Source organism: Homalodisca vitripennis, unplaced genomic scaffold (assembly GCF_021130785.1).
Source record: "Homalodisca vitripennis isolate AUS2020 unplaced genomic scaffold, UT_GWSS_2.1 ScUCBcl_9489;HRSCAF=18003, whole genome shotgun sequence".
NCBI classification, from domain to species: domain Eukaryota; kingdom Metazoa; phylum Arthropoda; class Insecta; order Hemiptera; family Cicadellidae; genus Homalodisca; species Homalodisca vitripennis.
This window is the reverse complement of record NW_025785638.1, coordinates 1-7,427: the sequence shown is the minus strand read 5'-3', so window position 1 is coordinate 7,427 and position 7,427 is coordinate 1.

The following is a 7,427-nucleotide window of genomic DNA, read 5'->3' as shown; positions in this document are numbered from 1 at the left end:
TGAATGTACAGGAGGTTATCAGGTCATACCAGGAAATCCCCGGGGGGGGGGGTTAATATTACCGGGGGTTAATGACACACTTGGGCCTTTTTTAGAGGGTATTGTGTCTGTGAACATAATAAATATTCCTCTTGTCCCTATCTACTATTGACGCTTAGCTAACGCTCAGCCAACTCCCGAAGTCACTGAACCTTTTCTGTAGATCACGTGATTTCCTAAATCCCGTTTAAAATTTGTTTTTGAGTTACGACCAACCGTTAGCCGCTATCAAGCCCGGAATGTAAATTTTTAGGCGAAAATGTCCAATTTTTTCACTTAATCGCGTTTTTGCGGTCAAACTAAGGGAAATATAGTAAAAAAGTCACTGGACCTTTTTTGTAGGTCATCTTATTTTCCTAAATAAAACGTTAGTCTTATTTTGACCTCCGACCAATGGTTTCGCGCCGCTATCGACCCCAAAAACAAAAGTTTCGCGTAAAAGTTACAACAAAATTGTACATAATCACGTTTTTTCGGCCAAACCAATCGAGATAGGGCAAAAGATTACTGGACCTTTTCTGTAGATCGCGCAATTTTGCTAATTTGATGGGTCAATCAGATTTGAGCTACGACCAACGGTTCGGCCGCTATCGGGCTTTGAAACATTATTTTTATCGAAAAAAATCTCTGGAATTTCAAATGTTCGAGCGTTTTGTCGCTTAAACCATGGAAGATAGAGCAAAAAGTCATTAGACCTTTTTTTGTAGTTCACTTCATTCCTGACTATGAATTTTCCGTCAGATCCCGAGCTAGCTCCAACGGTTCGCCCGCTATCGGGCCTTACAAAAAATGCCTGCAGGGGTGAAGAATATCAATGCGCGATTATTTTTGGGAATTTTTTTGAGGGGGTTTTTTTGAAAATGAAAAATTCTCACTTTTCGGGATTTTCCTGGTGGTTACACGTGGAGAAAGCTATCTGCGTGTACCAAAATTTCAAGTCTCTAACTCATCTGGAAGTAGGTTAGAATTAGTATACGTGAGTGAGTGAGTGAGTCAGTCAGTCAGTCAGTTACACATGCGGTTGTATATATATTAGATATATATATATATATATATATATATATATATATATATATTTATATATATTATATATATATATATATATATTCCAAGGTACCTTGTCCATAACGGATCAAGTCTGATGGATATTTAGGTTTTGTATTGCTTGTAGGAAACGCTTGAGTGGTTTTGAAGTAACGCATCAAAGGAGTTGGTTACTATCACGGAACAGAGTATAAATTAAAAATGAAACAGGTGCCTCTTAACTTGAATATAAAAAACTATGTATTACATATAATTCATATAGCTTCATTACAGCTTCCGTTGTTAACATGTAGCAAGTATTAATTATAATAAAAGTCCGAATGCAGCACCATAACATATGACTGACTAGCAGTTTAGAATTTATTCAAAAATAATAATGTGTTTTTTGTTTTTAGTAATTATGTTTTTGTAGTAAATGTATGTTATTCTTGTTGTTGTATCATATCAATATATTATGTCTATTTTATAAAAGCATGTTTTTTTGCTAAATATAGTAATACTTAAAAGAAGTCTTTAAAAGCATGCTCAGTGCAGTTATGTTATCCTTGCTGTTACTAACAAAGCTTGCATTTTTTTTCTTTATAAATTCAAGTAAGTTAGCACTTCAAATGGATTCTCAAATGGTGTTTATAAAATTTATTCGTCTACACTCGTTAGACTTCCTTTTTATGCGGAAGCCCAGACTATACTACTTTTGATTTGGTTTTGTCTGAATTTATTTTAACGTATTGCATGCATGGGTAACGAATAAATTAATATAAATAATACAATTTAAGTATAAATATAATAAAATCTGTGTAGTATGTTACAGGTTTCCGATAAACGAACAGTGCAAAAAATTTCATAATAAAGGAAAATAGCTCTAACATTTTAAATAATCTACTAACAAACACATGTTATTTATCACTCAGCCAAGCTTCTGTAGTGACAAGGACGACCGTAGACTGTGTGAGTTGAGTGACGAAGGTCGATAGGACTGTAACACATGAGGACATTTCTCAGTTACCAATGTCATTATTGAGCACGCCTTCCATCAATAAGACCACCCTTATATTATAACAACGACAACCCTAAACCACAGTTAGTTGCGTCCTCCAAGGCCGATAAGACTGTAACACGTGAGGACGTCCCTCAGTTATCAATTTCATTATTGAGCACACCTTCCATCAATAAATCCACCCTATGTTGTAACAACGACAACCCTAAACCACGTTAGTTGCGTCATCCAAGGCCGATAAGACTGTAAAACACGTGAGGACGTTTCTCAGATATCAATGTCATTATTGAGCACGCCTTCCATTCAATAAGTCCACCCTATGTTGTAACAACAACAATCCTAAACCACGTTTAGTTGCGTCCTCCAAGGCCGATAAGACTGTAACCACGTGAGGACGTTTCTCAGTTATCAATGTCATTATTGAGCACGCCTGCCATCAATAAGTCCACCCTATGTTGTAACAACAACTCTAAACCACGTTAGTTGCGTCCTCCAAGGCCGATATGCCTGTAATACGTGAGGACGTTATTCTCAGATATCAATGTCATTATTGAGCACGCCTGCCATCAATAAGTCCACCCTATGTTGTAACAACAACCCTAAACCACGTTAATTGCATCCTCCAAGGCCGATAAGACTGTAACATTTGAGGACGTTTCTCTGTTAACCAATGTCATTATTGAGCACGCCTTCCATCCATCAATAAATCCCACCCTATGTTTGTAATAAACGACAACCCTAAACCACGTTAGTTGCGTCCTCCAAGGCCGATATGCCTGTAATACGTGAGGACGTTTCTCAGTTATCAATGTCCTTATTGAGCCACGCCTTCCATCAATAAGTCCACCCTATGTTTTGTAACAACAACCCTAAACCACGTTAATTGCATCCTCCAACGGCCGATAAGACTGTAACATTTGAGGACGTTTCTCTGTTACCAATGTCATTATTGAGCACGCCTTCCATCAATAAATCCACCCTATGTTGTATCAACGACAACCCTAAACCACGTTAGTTGCGTCCTCCAAGACCGTATAAGACTGTAACATTTGAGGACGTTTCTCGGTTATCAATGTCATTATTGAGCACGCCTGCCCATCAATAAGTCCACCCTATGTTGTAACAACAACTCTAAACCACGTTAGTTGCGTCCTCCAAGGCCGATAAGAATGTAACACGTGAGGACGTCCCTCATTTATCAATGTCATTATTGAGCAACGCCTTCCATCAATAAGTCCCCACACTATTTTGTACAACGACAACCCTAAACCACGTTAGTTGCGTCCTCCAAGGCCGATATGCCCTGTAATACGGTGAGGACGTTTCTCAGTTATCAATGTCATTATTGAGCACGCCTTCCATAAATAAGTCCACCCTATGTTGTAACAACAACTCTAAACCACGTTAGTTGCGTCCTCCAAGGCCGATAAGACTGTAACACGTGAGGACGTCTCTCAGTTATCAATGTCATTATTGCGCACAGCCTTCCATTAATAAGTCCACCCTATGTTGTAACACAACAACCCTAAACCACGTTAATTGCTTCCTCCAAGGCAGATAAGACTGTAACATTTGAAAGACGTTTCTCAGTTATCAATGGTCATTATTGAGCACGCCTTCCATCAATAAGTCCACCCTATGTTGTAACAACGACAACCCTAAACCACGTTAGTTGCGTTCCTCCAAGGCCGATATGCCTGTAATACGTGAGGACGTTTCTCAGTTATCAATGTCATTATTGAGCACGCCTTCCATCAATAAGTCCACCCTATGTTGTAACAACGAACAATCCTAAACCACTATAGTTTGCGTCCTCCAAGGCCGATAAGACTGTAAACACGTAAGGACGTTTCCTCAGTTATCAATGTCATTATTGAGCACAGCCTTCCATAAATAAGTCCACCCTATGTTGTAACAACAACTCTAAACCACTATAGTTGCGTCCTCCAAGGCCGATAAGACTGTAACACGTGAGGACGTTTTCTCAGTTATCAATGTCATTATTGCGCACGCCTTCCATTAATAAGTCCACCGTATGTTGTAACAACGACAACCCTAAACCACGTTAGTTGCGCCCTCCAAGGTCGATAGGACTGTAACACTTGATGGCGTCTCTAAGTAACCAATATCATTATTCAGCTAGCATTGCATCAATGAGCCTACCTTAAGCTTTTACGAGGTCTAACATAAACTGTGGGACTTGCGGTCCTCCAAAGTCGAATAGCCTGTAAACACGTGAGGGTGTCTTTCAGTATTCATTATCATTCCCATTAATATACCTACCTTACGTACAAACGCGGCCGTGAAAATGTGTGAGTTGCATCCTCGAAGGTTCTTTGGGCTGTAAAACGTAATGACGTCTCCAGTATTCCATGTCTTTATTAAGCACGCATTCCATTACTAAGCCTACTCTTAGTTGTAACAAGGACAACCCTAAACCGCGTGAGCTGCGTCCTCTTAGGTCGATTGGGCTGTAACACGCGAGGACGTCTTTCAGTATTATGTGTCATTATTGATCACGCCTTCCATCAATAAGCCTACCCTACGTTGTTCCGGACTGTGTAATCGAAAACGCAAATGTTAAAATGAAATGTTAATTTACAGGATGGTCTAATACAATCGTAAACATCCTCAATTAAGTCATACCACATATTATATATATATATATATTTGTGTTATATTCTATTAATTTATGACAACTCCTGAAACCAGCCAGTCTCTCGTTGCTGTACATTAGGTAAATTATTTAATTTTTAACAGATTATATTTGTGTAAATCTCAATCTGCTATTATATAAAAGTTGGTTATGAGTTAAATATTAGTACCACTATGGTTCCATGATTGATTAGTGCATACTTATTTTAATGTTTAATTACATTAAGAATACGTACTTATTTTAACTTAGTCTATATTGTATCTAACAAAAATACTATAATATTATATTAGTTCTTTTTTTCTTATCTACCCGTTTGTTGTATTGTGACTTTTTAACGTAAAAATTATTTTACTGAAACAGATTGAAACGAAAACTAAAATGTTTTACCTTCTTAGAAAATAAAATGATAATTTTGTATTGCTAATAATATTATAAATGTGAGAGAGCCTTTGTTTGTTTGTTTTTGCTTTCAAACGCAAAGAGGTATTTAACCGATTTGTACTAAAACTTTAAATTGACATTCTTGCGGTGCTGGTATAAATGTAGACCTATTCTTATTTCGAAAAATCCATCCGGGCTACTCCTCACTGGTTGTTAAAGTTGTGAAAAATCTCATCCGGGTCTTTTCAGATGTGGAATATTAATAGATAGGTTCCTTGTCAAATGTAATCTACAGATCTATGTAAACACTGATTTATAGCAAACACAACTATATGTTCATTATTTTAACCACTATTTTCAATTTGTTTACATTTTGAATATGTCAATTATCTAAGAAGATCTTTACGCCTTTATATCTAAGCGATTATGTGGATATTACATTGTGCTAAATACAAGATGGTCCAGAGTTTGACACCGATTACTCCCTTTGAAACAGTCGACAAGAGCAATGCTATATGAAAGTTTACTAGACTGTGCTTTTTGAACCAATGTACTAATTTCAGTTCTAGAAGTTCTAAAATAAGAAAATATGTTTTAGTTTATAAAGAAACAAACACGCAAATAGTATTTTTGTTAATATATTTCACTGTACATATTTAGCCATATACTAAATACTAGATAAAAAAGACAAAGTTACTATCTAAGTTGAAAATGTATTATTATGACTTATTTTACCCATCTTAGTTGTCTTTTTTACAGAAATAAGCTGTTATGATCTGTGATATATTTGATACATTTATATTTATTCCTTATCGGGAAAAAGCAAAATCGACTATGGTACAAAAATACTGAAGCCGGAGTAAATTACAATAGTAATTTACTCAACTACGAAATTGCGTGCGAATCTGCGGGTAACTGCTAGTATTTTATAAAATGACAAAGCTCATGCTATCTTGTACCGTAAATTAGTTAATTAAATTTCATACAATGTAAATTTCGTAACCTAATCAGCCAGTATAATATAATATTATTTTACATCCAATGTTCCGGAACTAAATTATTGGGCGGAGTAACTACCTAATTGGCCACGCGTATGAATTTTTTCTTCTAACCCTTTGTAGCAGCCCAACTACGTAAACGATCAGACCTCGCGCGCTTTGTCCGTAAGTAAAATTCATCTTTTCGTATCATTAAATTAGCCCTTTGATGCCAAACGTATAAAATGAATGTAACGTAAAGTAAAGATGGTGAATAGTAAAGTAACTTACCCTTGAAGATCTTTTATTTGCTTGATTGAGATAGATAAAGGTTGTGGCATCGTCCTTATGGCGACGAGCACGTTGTTATAAATAGTTATTTGTATCATTAAATGGCTAATACCGTCGCGAATTTGTTTTAGGCGAGTTTACGTAGCTGATGTATCTCACGTGTTGTTTGAATAGATGGCTACCACTTCTCAACTTCTACTCCTCTTCTAGAAATAACCGTTCTTAGACTACAGGTTTTTGAGTCTACCTATTGTGAAGGAAGTGAAATATTATTGTTTTGTAAAGTAAAACGTCGTACGCATAATTCAATAGAACATTGGATATTTTAGGCCCACCTAGAAGATATACTTTTTAGTTATTATATTCTTATTGGCAGCAACGTGGCAGTACATAACTTTTCCTTTACCATCTAAAAGTGGTGCTTTTAAGTTTTCGTAATTAAACTGAACTTATAAGTACACTTTGTATTTCTAGTATTTATTACTACGACCTCAGAAGTCACCACCCCCATGTGTTATCGTCATACGGTTACAATCTTAAAAACAAATGGTAATATTTGTAGTGATTTCGTTCATCAGTTATGAGAAACAGCTTCTTGTGTACAAATATAATTAGCAACAATATTAGTTTATGTAACAATAATAATAAACGTTATAAAACTAACGTCACGACAAGCAAAACGTTTAAGAACACTCGAATAAAGTGAGACTAAATGAAGGCGTAACGTGAAGAGATATTTACGCCAAACTGAGTGCGGGAACTTCCATACAGTCTATTGTGGTGAACAATAAGGCTTTCGGGGATATCCGGCGTGGAGTCTCATGCCCAAGTACTCCCTCAAAGTGCCGTCCTAAGTACTTCAATAGTTGTGCTTGTTAGGGGCCGACGTATTACATATCCTCCCACTTCAACGTACTTCCTAACACAGTTATTAAACTGCTAATTGTTATTTAATATACTAAATAAGTATGTCATATCGTAAGCATGCTGTAACTAAATACCAGTGTGTTTATAGCCTAAGTTGTAAAGAAAACTACTGTAC